This window comes from Carcharodon carcharias, chromosome 26, assembly GCF_017639515.1.
Source record: "Carcharodon carcharias isolate sCarCar2 chromosome 26, sCarCar2.pri, whole genome shotgun sequence".
Taxonomy (NCBI): Eukaryota; Metazoa; Chordata; class Chondrichthyes; order Lamniformes; family Lamnidae; genus Carcharodon; species Carcharodon carcharias.
This window is the reverse complement of record NC_054492.1, coordinates 9,670,946-9,684,663: the sequence shown is the minus strand read 5'-3', so window position 1 is coordinate 9,684,663 and position 13,718 is coordinate 9,670,946.

The following is a 13,718-nucleotide window of genomic DNA, read 5'->3' as shown; positions in this document are numbered from 1 at the left end:
ACAGCCATGAGAGCAAACCCAAACTCCTGCTCTCCATAGAAGATTCCTTTTGTTGAGTGAGTGTCAGCATTCTGGCTAAAGACCATCCCAACTCAGTTGTGACTGTCTCAATATTGGCATGCTAGCTCAGATGAGCACCTTACTGTCTGGTATTCTGTCCTGTCAGCTGATCTTCAGAAGCTTCCTAAGGCAGCTCAAGTGATAGTGTTTGAGTTTTTGGCCTGATGCTGATACACAGTCCGAGTCTCACATGCGTAGAACAGAGTGGGCATGACTATTGCTCTGTAGACTTTCAGTTTGGTAGGCAGACATTTTCCTCTTCATTCCCAGACTGATCTTTGAAGTCTGCCAAGGGTTACACTTGCTTTGGCAATTCTTGCATGTGTCTTGTCATCAATATAGACAGCTCAATAGAGTGTGTGAAGCTGAGATAAGTGAATTTATCCATGAGGTTCTGCTCATGGACTGACACCTTGGGCTAGACAACAGGCCTTTCTGGAGCTGGCTGGTACATTAATTCAGTTTTCTTTGTGCTGATCATTAAGCTGAAGTTGTCGTATGCATTGGAAAACAAACCCATGCAATATTGTATGCCCAGCTCTGAACTGGCCACTAGTGCACAGTCATCGGCAAAGAGGAAATTGCAAAGTATCCCCTTGGAGACTGTGATCTTTGCCTGAAATTGTCTCTGATTGAGCAGCCTCCTATCCAATGTCTGATTTTAATGCCAGCATCACCATCATGGAAGGCATTAGACACCATGGCGCTTGTATGCAGCCCTGATTAACTCCATTAGTGACCGAGAATGGGTCAGAAGGCTTATCATCATCTAGGACACGCATGAGCATGCCATCATGGAGCTGTCAAATCATTATGATGAATTTCTCAGGGCAGCCAAATGTTTCCATTACCTTCCAAAGGCCCTCATGGCTGACTGTGCCAAAGGCCTTGGTCAGGTCAACAAATGTAGTGTAAAGGTGCATGTTATCTTCTTGGCACTTTTCCTGGAGCTGTCTAACTGCAAACACCACATCAGTGGTTTGTCAACCTTTTCTGAACCCACATTGACTCTTGGTCAAGATATTGCACCAAGTTGTTTAAGCCGCCTCTATTTAGTTGATGGCCTGATACAGCAAGGGAATTTCCCCACCATTGGCATAACGCCAATAAAATAGCCCCTGATTGGGTCTTTACTTCTGGAAATTGGCTGCTTCCTTGGGGTAGGTAGTCTGTCCACTTCTGGTTCCACCATCCTTAAAATACCCTGATTTTGGAACCACATTGGGGAGCAGATCCAACATGGGGTGGAGCGGTGGGGGGAGGGGAGCTGCTAAAATCCTGGCCATGATTTGACGACACTATGATCAACAGCAGTGAAAGAACCGTGATCACATGACCATGCCACTGAGGAAAAGATGAAAGAAAGAACTCATATTTATATAATGTCCGAACAACATTCCTGAGCTTTACATTTAACAAGTCACATCTGCAGGCAGTTACTGCTCTTGGATAGGCAAACACAGCAGCCAATTTATACAAAGAATGATCGTGTGAAGAACATGAAGATGCCTGTCCTGCTAATACAACTTGGGCAGTGCAGGTTGTGGCAGAAATGTTGACTGGCACCCCAAGGACTGGTTAGCCATCTTCATGCCCTTACACCTGCTGCCTGCTTGTCCAGCCATGAGCTCAGTCCAATTTTCTGGTTCGGATAGATTGGACATTCATAACAACTTTTCACTAGTCTTCCCACCAGCACCTTCCAGCCCCACCCCAATGAAATTTTAGCAGTGCTGCAGCCCTTGGAGCGATCAAAGAGTCTGAAGATGCAAAAAAACTCCGACTGAATGGATCATCAGTGGACCTTCAGTCCTGTATTTTCTACTCAAATGATCGCTGGCAGACTTCTTCTGATTATCTTGGGGACCGGCAGGGACAATAACTCAAACGCTAAACTCTCAATCAGCACCACATAAGCCGATTGTCTGGCCATTTATTGCATTGTGGGATCTTACTGTGCATAAACTGGCGGTTGTGTTCTCCACGTCACAACAATGACCGTACCTCTTTGGCTATAAAGTGCTATAAAGTCACAAAGTAGAAATACAAGCTCTTCCTTCCTGAAAGGTAATTCCATTCAATAATCTAACTTTCAAAATTTAAAGAAATGATCGGGTTTCCTGTCCTGAGTTACTTCGGTTGGAATTTGGATTGCACTGAACAACATTGGGTCTTTTAAAAATAATTGTGGGTCATAACCGTTTCCAGGTTTCACCCTGGTAGTGTACCCGCCAATGTGGTCTCCTAACTGGTCACCTCTGCTTCTACTGCCCAAATAAGGAGGTGGGTGGGTTCCTGTAGCTGCAGGTCCAATCAGAGAGCAAGTTCGGCTGGAGTCAGGAACTTATCGGCCCACCCACCTGACACTCTCCCATCTCACCTTCCTTCGAGACCAGGGAGATTCCACCCACCATATCTGATATTATTTCTGACGAAGACAATGCCATTTTTTTAATTGTTCCCATTGTTTAAGTTAACCGTGTTCAGGGTGTATGAGTGAATTAGCTGCAGGCAGCCTTGTTTCAAACCTATTCCAGAACTACCACGGCTGTAATAGTGACAAACAGTGACAGGAATAAACATGTAGAAGGGATTTCTGAGGGTTTCATTTGGCAAGGTTCACAGTGTAATGGAATGGGGTGTCCCAAGCTCATAAACCCTTTCAATGCTGGACCAGAACTCTTCCTGAAGTTTCTGGGTGTTTGTATCAGGAATTCAGGTTTGAGGCCAGTTTTAATGGTTGGAGGATCACATGCTCTGTAAATGAGGCCCACTGACCACTTCATCCGAACTCCTTATGGTGTTCATTTTCTGATCACTGGCGCGCAACCCATTATTTAGTGTCAAGAAAAATTAATAGCGAGGAAATCACCGGCTGCGTAATGTGCTTCCATAGAAATACATAAAAGTTACAACATGGAGACAGTCCATGTTGGCATCTATCCTCCACACCAGAAAATAGTTCTCATTATATCTGTATGCCTTGTTCCCCTATCTCTTTGTCACTTTTTTCTTCATCCACCTATCCAATCTCACTTTGAATGTTGACATAGTTTCGGCTACGACTAACCTTGTGGTGAATTCCACAGCCTGACAGCTTAGTGTCTGGCCTCTGCTCTAAATCTCTTCGGCTTATCTTGTACCTCTGGTTCTCCCATTCAAGGCCCTTCAACTACCGGAAGTAGTCTGCTTCTATTTGTCACATCATCATCCTTTCATAATTTTAGCCACCTCCATCATATCAGGCTGTAATCCTGGCTTGTTCGTGTGGAAATCAATTTTTGAAGTCTTACTTTGTATTTTTAGGTCCAGACAGGATCCTAGTAAACACTTTACCTTCTCTAAGTCCCCTAATTATATAGTGGTGTCTGATATTGCACATGACATTTTAACTCAGATCTTATTAAAGCTTTATAGACTCATCATTCTTGCTTTCTTTTATATTCCATACCTCCTGTGATCAATTCCATTAGATTTCTTTAATATCCTGTGAACTTGTGCCCCCAAATTCCTTTGTTTTTCAACAGCATCAAGCCTACATCCATCCACAGTATAATTACTACTATTATTGTTTTTACAAAAATGTATTACCTCACAGTTATTGAGACTGAATTCCATCTGCTGATCTTTAACCCATTGGCTCATCTTATTAATATCTCTTTTCAGTCTCCTTTGGTCTTCTGAAGAATTAACTCCATCTTCTAGCTTGGTATTATTTACAAATTTCAATTCAGTTCCTTCTAGGCCTTTATCAAAATAAAGCCGATAAGTTGGAGGTATGGTGGAATTTATAGCAGGCCTAACAGCAAGCAGTCTATTTAAAGCAAACAACATTTGTTTACAAAGAGTCTTTATGAACCGCAGCAAACAGAAATCAAAACTGCAGCAACGACCTCCAATAATAACCAAGTTATTTCTCCATAAAAATGCAGTGAGTGGAGGAGAGTTACATAATACAAATAGTGAGTGTAAAACCATTCTCATCCAACATTCTGTTTGTGGAATATTTGTGTGTTGGCTGCTGCCTTTTCTAGGGTACAACAGTGACTAGACTTCAAAACTACTTAATTGGCTGTAAAGCATTTTGGAATGTCCTGAGGTCATGAATATCACTGGATAGTTGTTTTTATGCCTTATTATAAAAAGGACATGGGGGCACTGGAGAGGGGACAAAAAAGGCTTTACAAGAATGAGAGCAGGACTGTGAAGTTGTACTATCAGGAAAAGATGAACATATTGGTCTTGTTTCCCTTCAAATTTGAAGTCTGACGGGTGGCCTTATAGAGGTCTTCAAAATGACTAAGAAAGACCTGCATTCATATAGCACCTTTCATAACCACCGGCCGTCTCAAAGCACTTTACTGCCAATGGTGTACTATTGCAAGGCAGTCAACACATCAACCAATTCACTCAAAGTAAGCTCCCACAAGCCACAAAGTCATAATGACCAGATAATCTGAGTAAGTGATGTTGATCGAGGGAATATTTATTGACCAGGATACTGCCGAGAATAACCCTCGTCCTTTTCAAAATGGTGCCATGGGACCTTTCACATTTACTTGAGACAGCCAATGGGCCCTTGCTTTAATACCTCATCTGAAAGATGGTACTTCCAATAGCATTATACTCCCTCAGTACTGCAGTTTCAGCCTTATTTTTTGTGTTCAAGTCCTGGAGTGGGACTTGAAACCATAAACATCTGACTCAGGGGGAAGAGTGCTCCTGACTGTGAAAGGTTTTGTTAGAGCAGACACAGAGTGCTTCCGCTTTTAGGGAAAAGCAAACAAGAAGCCTTCAATTTGAGATAATCACCAAGAAATCCAATAGGGAATTCAGGAGAAGCTCCTTTACTCAAGAGAGTGGTGAGAATGTTGAACTCATGACCTCAGGGAGTGGTTAAGATGATTAGCGTAGATATAGTTAAAGGGAAGCAAGATAAGAGATAACAGAGTCATTTGAGATTTTGGGGGTTGGTTGTCCCTACCCTTTTGCGAGTCACCCCAGGCCAAAGTAAGGATTCCATGCTCAAGGTTACGAGCTTTGGCCAATAGTGGAGCCAGTGAATTTTCAGTGTTGATGTCGGAAGAGATAGAACTTTGAGGGACACCGGCTGCTTCCAGGTGTGGGATCCTTCAGGGAGAGGACTTGTGTTTCCTTTAAACACACACGAGGGAAGCAAAGGAAAAACATCTTGTGTATTCTTTTCCTTAGTCATGTTGCTTATTGAAGTTGAAAATGGGAAGCTCCTGGGTGCAACTGAGGAGGAAAGTGCAAAATGGTGAGGAGTGGAGAAATAAGCAGAGGGCCTACCCTTGGGCAGTCACCACCACTACTAGCAGATAAGTTATGCTGGTAGTCGTGCCAGTAGCGTAGGAGAAGCCTCGAACGGAGCATAAATGGAGCGGTTGGGCCGAAAGGCCTGTTTCATTGATCTATATTCTATGTCATTCTATGTAATCTCAACCATTTACAGCAGTGTGGCCTCCAGCGGTGATTGACAGGCACATTACCCAATCATCTCCATTCTGGCCAGGAATCGCAGTGTCACTGTATGCAGCCATATCAAAATGCTCCCGATTCAGAATCCTGGATCACGGATCACCCTGAAATGCAAAGCTCTGTGCTAAGAGCACTAAAGTAGACAATTTGCCCCATATTTCTTTTCTATTTTAACTCTTTTCAATATTTCTTAATTCTGAAAAGTAATCAGTGCACACTAAATAGAACATTGGCTACAGAAAATCAATAAGGAGCCAATTTGCTAATGAATGTTTACAAATTATTTAAAATAAATGACTGTTTGATTGTCGCAAATAATAACATGAAGACATCTTCCATTTTAAATCCACATTATCCTTCCTTTTTTCTGCACTTTTCCTCTTCTGTGATTCTTGAAATTAAAACAATTTCTGGAATAGAAGGAAAACATATGAGTGTAAATAAATAAGGGAGATCTGATTGTAATGAAGGTACTGATAATGGTGGTGGATTATAGTTCACTCGGGCAGTCTGAGTTGTTGCTGTGGTACCGTGTATGTTGTACTTTGAATAGTAATGGTAGAGGCGCCAATGTTCCTTCCATCGCATGGCTGACCAGGAATCTCTCTCGCTCTTACTGCCTGTCATTGGTGTGTGTTGGAAGGACTTGCAGGCTGATACTCAACCTGTTTGGCCACTCCTTATGCACGCATCTCCTGTGGCCATCAAGCCCTGGAGTGGGTCTTGGACCAAGAGATTCAGATTGAGAGGTAGGATTGCTACTGCTTGCATCGCATGAGCACCTAGTGATATTGACCATACTACCTGCTTAGTTGGCTCCTTAAATTTAACAAAAATTCAGACAAACAATGATGGAAAATTCAGAACACAGCATTGTAAAAACAACTCTCTGCATCATTCTTTACTCTGTGACTGTTTTGGGAGATGAATGGAATATTATAACAGATTTTGATATGGTAAGCAAAGGGAAACAGTTTCCACTGGCAAGGGGTGGTGGGGGAAGGGGGTCAGTAACCATAGGGCACCATTCTCATTGTGATCGGAATGCTCTGTCTGGAAGTGTGGGAGCAGTTTCAGTGGTAAATTTCCAAAGAGAAATAGATAAAGTTTTGAAGAGGAAAGGAATGCAGGTCTATGGGGAAAGAGCAGAGGGGTGGCACTAATTAGATAGCTCTTTCAAAGAGCTAGCACAGACATGATGGGCCAAATGGCCTACTCCTGCACTCTAAGATTCTTTGGCCCCAATGGGTGGGTTTTCTGAGCAGTCGTCAGGAACTTTGGTTGGGAAACCTGGACATTTAATGGACGTTGTGGAGTTTTTATTGCTCAGTGTGTGTCTGTATTCCCAGCAGTTTCCCCAGGTGGGAACCAGTTTGATTGACAAGCTTAGCTCTCTGTCAGATGGGGAGTGCTCCACAGGGGGGGCCACAGGTCAGTAGCAGGTAGGTAGCCTGGGGCTGGGTTGTTGATGTAGTGTGGGATGGGGGTGCTTTCTGGAGCTGGGCTGAGGGGGAGAAGCGGGGGTGGGGTGGGGGTGGTTGTGTCCAATCCCTGGGGGTGGCTCAATATCTGACCTTGATAAGGTGGGGGGACGAATGAACATTTAATTTGTGCACCGATTTCAAGCAAGAATGTTTGGAAATGACAAAGTTAAAGAGTCTTCAGCATTCTTCAAAAAAAAAAATCTTTCTACAGGTCATGTATCTGTCTTAAAGAACAATATCAACTGTGAATAGAGGGGTGCACCAGGTCAAAGAATTCATCAACTCTGGCATAAAAGCACTAAAATGAGAGAACACTTGCCAGAAAGGCTGTTTCCATTATCTCTGATGTCTGACTACAAACTCTCCATTCAACCCAACCTTAAGTGACCATTATAAATCATTGTATTGCTCTTGATCAATTGAGACCATCTGTTTCTTGCTCAAAAAGCTTCTTAATGAACATCCCACAACTGATTCCATTCAAAATGATGTTTATTGTAAAACTGCATGAGGCTCAATCTGTCTCCTGCTAATACTCCGGTTGTACGGGGCTGAGCCCAAACCCTGGGTACGAGGCGATTTTTACTCTCATTCGTTTCCTTCCTTGCTTTTGATGTTCTGGAGTTTAAAATTAAATGCAACCATCATCACACCCTGCCCTAATGCAAAAGCAGAATATTGCATTGAAATGCTGCAGCAATCCATACTCCATGTTGGAAAATCCATTAAAGCAAGTCAGGTTTAAATACCAGTTATTATGTGATAACACTAATTTGCAGAATATAAGAGTGGTGTAATAGGTTGGGTTTATTTTGTTCAAAGTGTGCTGCAAATGAAGGTTTTTCAATAATGCATTACATTCACAACAAGAAGGGAAATTGACTCTTTGGTGATAAGAAATGTAAATGTTGGAGGATGTACAGACAATTCAGCCGAAACCATGTCTAGACAAGCTCTTCCAGTTCCTATCTAAAATCAATGTGAGCAAAAAAACATAATTCACATGTTTGAATACGGCACGATTTTTAAAATTCATTCACAGGATGTGGGTTTCACTGACTGGGCCAACATTTATTGCCCATTCCTAGTTGCCCTTGAGAAGGTGGTGGTGAGCTGCCTTCTTGAACCGCTGCAGTCCCTGTGGTGTAGGTACACCCACAGTGCTGTTAGGGAGGGAGTTCCAGAATTTTGACCCTGCGACAGTGAAGGAACGGTGATATATTTCCAAGTCAGGATGGTGAGTGGCTTGGAGGGGAACTTCCAGGTGGTGGTGTTCCCACGTGTCTGCTGCCCTGGTCCTTCTGGCTGGTAGCAGCCAAGGATTTGGAAGGTGCTGCCTAGGGAGCTTTGGTGAGTTTCTGCAGTACATCTTGTAGATGGTACACATTGCTGCTACTGTGCGTTGGTGGTGGAGGGAGTGAATGTTTGTGGATGTGATGCCAATCACACGGACTGCTTTGTCCTGGACAGTGTCAAGCTTCTTGAACGTTGTGGGAGCTGCACTCATCCAGGCAAGTGGAGAGCATTCCATCACACTCCTGACCTGTGCCTTGTAGATGATGGACAGGCTTTGAGGATTCAGGAGGTGAGTTACTCAACACAGGATTCCAACCCTCTGTCCCACTCTTGTAGCCAAGTATTGATTTGGCTGGTCAATGGTAACCCCCAGGACGTTGATAGTGAAGGATTCAGTGATGGTAATGCCATTGAATGTGAAGGGACAATGGTTAGATTCTCTTGTTGGAGATGGTCATTGCCTGGCACTTGAGTGGTACGAATGTTACTTGCCACTTGTCAGCCCACGTCTGAATGTTGTCCAGGTCTTTCTGCATTTGGACATGGACTATCTTCAGCTGCTTCATCAATGACCTTCCTTCCGTCATAAGGTCAGAAGTGGGGATGTTCGCTGATGATTGCACAATGTTCAGCACCATTCGCGACTCCTCAGATCCTGAAGCAGTCCATGTCAACTCTACCCACACAGATTCTACATCATCTGACCCTACGTCGTTTCTTGCTATCGATTTAATTTCATTTCTTACAAACAAAGCAACCCCACCCCCTCTGCCAACCTGCCTATCTTTTTGTTAGGATGTATATCCTTGGATATTTAGCTCCCAGTCCTGATCCCCTTGCAGCCATGTCTCCTTAATGCCCACCACATCATACCTGCCAATTTCAATCTGTGCCCCAAGCTCATTTACCTTATTTCGTATACTGCGTGCATTCAGATACAACACCTTCAGTCCTGTATTTCCCGTCCCCTTTCTTATTGTCGACCCTTTATCTGATGTGCTTGAAGTTAGATTCCTAGCCCTTTCCAAACACTCTGTCCTATTTTGTGTTCTGGAGACTTTAATAGCCTCTCCTGGGCTCTTTCTTTTCAGTTTTTTTATAATTTTCCATGAAGTTGAATCCAACCCCCCACACGCTAAGCTGCTGCTTTGTTTCCCATTAGTCATATTTCTTTCAGTATTACCCTTCCCCCTGCCCGCCCCCCCCCCACTTTCTAGTTTAAAGTCCTGTTGACCACCCTATTTACTCTTTTCACTAGAACGTTGGTCCCAGATCGGTTCAGCTGGAGACCGTCCTAATGGTACAGATCCCAGTGCCCCACGAAATGGAACCCCTCTTTCCCGCACCACTCCTTTAGCCACGTGTTTACTTCCCTTATTCTTGCGTCCCTATGCCAATTTGCACGTGGCTTGGGTAGTGATCCAGAGATTATAACCCTTGAGGACCTGTTCTTTAATTTAGTTCCTTGTTCCTGATAATCCCCAAACAGGTCCTCTTTCCTAGTCTTACCTATGTTATTTGTCCCGACATGGACCACAACAACTGGATCCTCCCCCTCCCTCTCCAATATCCTTTCAAGCCGGTCAGAGATGTCCCTCACCCTGGCACCGGGCAGGCAACATACCACGCGGGACTCTCAATCCTGCTTACAAAGGAAGCTATCAATTCCCCTAATTATAGAATCCCCTACAACTACCACTTGTCTTTTTGCTCCCCCCTCTTAAATGGCCTCTTGTGCCACGGTGCCGTGGTCAGCTGGCTCATCCTCCCTACAGCCCTGTTCCTCATCCACACAGGGAGCAAGTACCTCGTACCTGTTGGACAAGGTCAAGAGCTGAGGCTCCTCTGTTCCTGAACACAGGATCCCTCTACATGCCTCACTTGCAGTCACACCCTGCTGACCCTGACCACTGACTGGACTTGAGGTACTTAAACTACCGGGTGTGACCGCCTCCTGATACAAAGCATCCAGGTAACTCTCCCCCTCCCTGATGTGCTGCAGTGTCCGGAGTTCGGACTCCAGCTCATCAATACTAAGCTGGAGTTCCTCCAGCAACCAACACTTGCTGCAGATGTGGTCACTGCGGCTTGCAATGGGATCTGCCAGCTCCCACATCATACAGCTACAGCACATCACTTAGATGATTAATTTATTAATTAGCTTTGCAGTGTTTTTTTTCAAATTTGGTGCAGATTTCCTACACCACATGGGCTGCAGTGGTCCAAGAAGCTCAATGCCTTCTCGAGGGTAATTAAGGATGGGCGTTAAATGCTGGCCTAGCAAGCGACGCTGACATCCCGTAAATTAATTAAAAAAAGATCTGGTTGTCTTTTAACTCTGAAATGACCTAGAAAGCATCCCATCTTAAAACCTCCATGAACTTGAGTTCTGCCATCTATCCTAGTCATGGTCACAAAATCCAGCTCACCCCTTGTCTCACTGACTGAATGGGACTGCAGTCCAAGAGTATGTTTTACCCTCTACATGGCCTTACCCCTCCTCCAACTCTGCAAACACCCTAGAATTCTGCTTTCTTACACTTCCTCCAGTCCCTTCTTCTCACCATTGGTGACCAGGCCTTCAGCCACCTCGGCCCTAAACTCTGGTGGGGAGGCCTTTAAACTTCTCTACCCATTCCACCTCTCTCTCTCCATTCTTTAAGATGGTCCTTAGAACCTAACGCTTTGCCCAAACTTTTAGCTGCACCTCTTAGAATCTTCTTCTTTGGCTTGGTGTAATCTCTTAACACACCTGTGAAGTGCCTTGGGACATCTCCCCATGTTAACGGTGCTATATAAATGCAAATTGTTGCTGTTATCTGATATATCCTGTTGTGTGTAAATCATAAACATCTCGAATAAAATGGTTTTACTCTATCTGTACTTTTGACAACCAAGAGACTTAAGTAGGGTATATAATGTCCACCTCAACAATAGTGCAGTGTTCACCTTGTAAAATGTCTTACAGTTCAGACCTATTGGCACTGCTATTTACTGTGACATTATTGCCAAGCTGGGGGTGGAATCTGATTGGTGAAATACAGAAGTCCGAGTTTCTCCACTCTACCCAAATGTAGACTGGGCCAGTGGTAGTATAAAGGGTGGAGAGGGGCAAAAGGGTCCTAGATGGTGTTCAGGAAAATTTTCTACAGTATGTGTCCAATCCAATCAGAAAAGACACATTGTTGGACCTGGTTCTTGGAAATTAGGTGGGCCAAGTAGATCAAGTGTCAGTGGGGAAACATTTAGGATATAGTGATCATTGTACTGTATGTTTTAGGAGGATGATAGAAAAGGACGATAGGCAACCCAGAGTAAGAATAATTAACTGGACGAGAGCCAACTTCAATGGGGCAAGAATGGAGCTGGGCCAGATAGACTGGACCGAATGATTGGCAGGAAAATCTGTTGCTGAACAATGGGTTACCTTCAAAAAAGAATTGGCTCAGGCACGGTCAAGGTATATTTCATCGAAAGGGAAAGGGTGGGCAAACAAATCCAGAGCTCCCTGGATGAAAAAGGAGATAGAAATTAAGATAAAGAAGAAAAACTGCATTTATGACAGGTGTCAGGCAGAAAATACAATGAGAACCAAGAGGAATTTAGAAGGTTCAGAGGGGAGGTGAAAAAGCATTTTAGAGTAGCAAAGAGGGATTATGAGAAAAGACTGGCAGGCAGCCAACAAAAAGGGGAATCCCAAAGCCTTCTATAAGCATATAAATGTAAAAGGATGGTAAAAGGAGGAGTAGGGCCAATTAGGGACCTAAAAGGGAATTTACAGATGGATGAAGGGGGCCATGGCTGAGGTATTAAATCAATACTTTGCACCCGTCTTTACCAAGGAGGTAGATGCTATCCAGGCCATGGTGAAAGGTGAGGAAACTCTGTCACTAGAAGGGTTCAAAATTGATAAGGAGGAAGTGTTGAACAGACTGTCGGTACTTCAAGTTGACAAGACACCGGGATCGGATGAAATGCATCCAAGGATATTGAAGGAAGTGAGAGTAGAAATTGCAGGGGCACTGGCCATAATCTTTCAGCCTTCCCTAGACTCAGGGGCGGTGCCAGAGGACTGGAGAATTGTAAACATTATGCCCCTTGTTCAAAAAAGGTTGGAAGGATAAGCCCAGCAATTACAGACCAGTCAGTTTAACTTCAGTGGTGGGGAAGATTCTAGAAACAATTATTTGGAACAGAATTAGTAGTCCCATGGAAAAATATGGGTTGATAAGGAAGAGCCAGCATGGATTTCTGAAGAGGAAATCGTGTTTAACTAACTTGCTGGAGTTTTTTGAAGAGGTAACATAAAAGGCCGATGAGGGTAATGCTATTGATGTGACGTATATGGACTTTCAAAAGGTATTTGATACAATGATACACAACAGACTTATGAGAAAAGTTATTGCTCATGGAATAAAAGGGACAGTAGCAATGTAGATACAAAATTGGCTGAAAAATAGGAAGTAGAGAGTATTGGTCAATGGATATTTTTCAGCCTAGAGAAAAAGGTTTGTAGTGGAGTTCCCCAGGGGTCAGACCCTTGCTGTTCCTGATATATATTAAAGATCTAGATCTTGGTGTGCAGGGGACAATTTCAAAGTTTGTGGATGATACAAAGCTTGGGAGTGTTGTGAACTGCGAAGAGGACGATGTGGAGCTTCAAGAGGACATTGGACATTGGTGGAGTGGGCAGATAGGTAGCAGATGATGTTCAATGTGGAGAAGTGTGAGGTGATGTATTTTGGTAGGAAGAACATTGGCAGACAATATAAAATTTTAAATGGACAGGAGCTGAAAGACATGGGTGTATATGTGCATAGACCATTGAAAGTAGCAGGACAGGTGGAGAGAGCAGTTAGTAAAGCATATAGTATCCTGGGCTTTATTAACAGGGCATAGAGTACAAGTGCAGAGAGGTTCTGCTGAATTTATATAAGACATGCATTCGACCTCAGCTGGAGTATTGTGTACAGTTCTGGTTGCCACACTATACAGAGGATGCAAACACATTGGAGAGAGTGCAGAAGAAGTTTACAAGAATGGTCCCAGGGATAAGAAATTTCAGCTATGAGGATAGATTGGAGAGGTTGGGACTGTTCTTCTTGGAGAGAAGAAGGCTAAGAGGAGATTTGATGGAGACATTCAAAATCATGAGGGGGCTGGACAGAGTAGATGGGGAGAAGCTGTTCCCACTTGTAAAAGGATCATGAACAAGAAGGGCACAGATTTAAAGTGATTCGCAAAAGAAGCAAATGTGAAGTGAGGGAAAATTTTTTCACACAACAAGTGGTTCGGGTCTGGAAATGCGGTGGAGGCAGGTTCAATCGAGGCATTGAAGAGGGCATTAGATGATCATTTGAATAGAAACAATGTATGGAG